This window comes from Elephantulus edwardii, unplaced genomic scaffold (assembly GCF_000299155.1).
Source record: "Elephantulus edwardii isolate Elephantulus edwardi_28Jun2011 unplaced genomic scaffold, EleEdw1.0 scaffold00174, whole genome shotgun sequence".
NCBI classification, from domain to species: domain Eukaryota; kingdom Metazoa; phylum Chordata; class Mammalia; order Macroscelidea; family Macroscelididae; genus Elephantulus; species Elephantulus edwardii.
In genome coordinates this window covers 4,720,348-4,722,241 of record NW_006399924.1, presented here as the reverse complement: position 1 = coordinate 4,722,241, position 1,894 = coordinate 4,720,348, and positions in this window count along the sequence as shown.

Below are 1,894 nucleotides of genomic sequence, written 5' to 3'. Positions count from 1 at the left end.
TTCGATGCTATATTGGCTAGGAGAGGTGATTGTGTGCATCCTTGTCTAGCTCCTGTTCTCAAGGAGAAAGGCTTTCTCTTTCTCCATTGAGAATGATGTTGACTCTTGGGTTTGCATATATACTTTCCACTATGTTGAGGAAATTCCCCTGTATTCCAATTTTATTGAGTGTTTTAATCAGGAAGAGCTGTTGGATTTTGTCAAAGGCCTTTTCTGCATCCATTTATAGGATCATGTGCTTCTTGTATTTGCTTTGTTAATATGGTCAATTATGTTGATTGTTTTTCTCCTCCTATTGAACCATCCTTGCATATCTGTTATAAATCCCATTTGGTCATTGTTGTTGTTGTTATGTGCCATCAAGTTGCCTGCGACCCTATGTACAGCATCTCTGAACCCTGTCCTGTCCTGAGCCAGTCTCACTAATTCTGACATACCAACTCCCATTGCCTCAGTTACTGTATCTATCTGTCTCATCTGGGGTCTTCTTCTCCTGAGATGTCCCTCCAGCCTTCCAAGCATTATGTCCTTCTCCAAGGACCGATCTCTCCTGGCCATATGCCCAAAGTATGTGATATGGACTTTCAAAATCCTAGCCTCTAAGGAGAAACTGATTTCACCCTCTCCAAGACAGATCTATTTGTTTTCTTGGCAGACCATGGTATGTTCAAGACTCTTCTCCAGCACCACAAGTTGAAGGCATAGATTTTTTTTCTGTCATCCTTAGTCTTTGTCCAGCTTTCTGAAGCATAACAAGTAATTGCAAAGACCATGGCCTGGATTAGGCACAACTTAGACTCTAGACTGACAGCGTTGCTTTTCAGCAATCTGGAGAGGTCTCTGACAGCAGATTTCCCCAACGCAATTTGTCTTTTGATTTTCTGACTGCTGGTGCCTAGAGTGTTGACTGTGGATCTGAGCAAGCTGTAATTTTTAACAACCTCAATCTCTTTTCCATCTATCATGGTGCTGCCAATTGGCCCAGTGATGAAAATCTTTGCCTTCTTGATGTTGAGCTTCAATCCATATTGAAGACCACAGTACTTGACTTTGCAGCAAGCACTTGAGGTCTTCTTCAATTTTGCTAAACAAGGTTGTGTCATCTACATAACATAGGTTATTGATGAACCTTCTTTCAATCCCGATGCCACATTCCCCCTCATAAAGCCTTGCTTCCTGAATGATCTGTTCTGCATATAGATTGAAGACATGATGCATCCCTAACACACTCTTTTCCTGATTTTGGACAATGTAGTGTTTCCCTGCTCTGTTCGGAGGACTGCTTGCTGGTGCAAGTATTTGGTCACGATGAATTTTTTTTTAACGTATTATTGAATTTCAAGCAATCAAGCACTTGCTGCAGAGGGTCAAGGACTGCAGCCTTCAGCATGGATTGAGACTTAATGTCAAGAAGATAAAGATTCTCACCATTGGACCAATTGGCAGGATAAAGATGGATGGTGAAGAGATTGAGATTGTTCACAGCTTTAGTTTGCTTGGCTCCATAGTCAACCCTCTTGGCAAAAGCAGCCAGGAAATTGAAAAACGTATTGCGATGGGAAAGTCTGCTGTTACGGAACTCTCCAAAGTACTAATGAGCAATGGTGTCTCTCTGGAGACTAAGGTGTGTCTAATACAGGCCATGGTCTTTGCAATCACTTGTTATGCATCATAAAGTTGGACAATGACTAGGGAGCATAGAAGGAGAATTGATACCTTTGAGCTGTGATGCTGGAGAAGAGTATTGAATGTACCATGGACCGCTAAGAAAACAAACAGGTTCATCCTGGAGAGGGTTAAACCAGGCAGCTCCTTGGAGGTAAGGATTCTGAGGCTTCATCTGACATACTTTGGACATGTTGTAAGGAGGGACCGGTCCTTGGAGAGGGACATC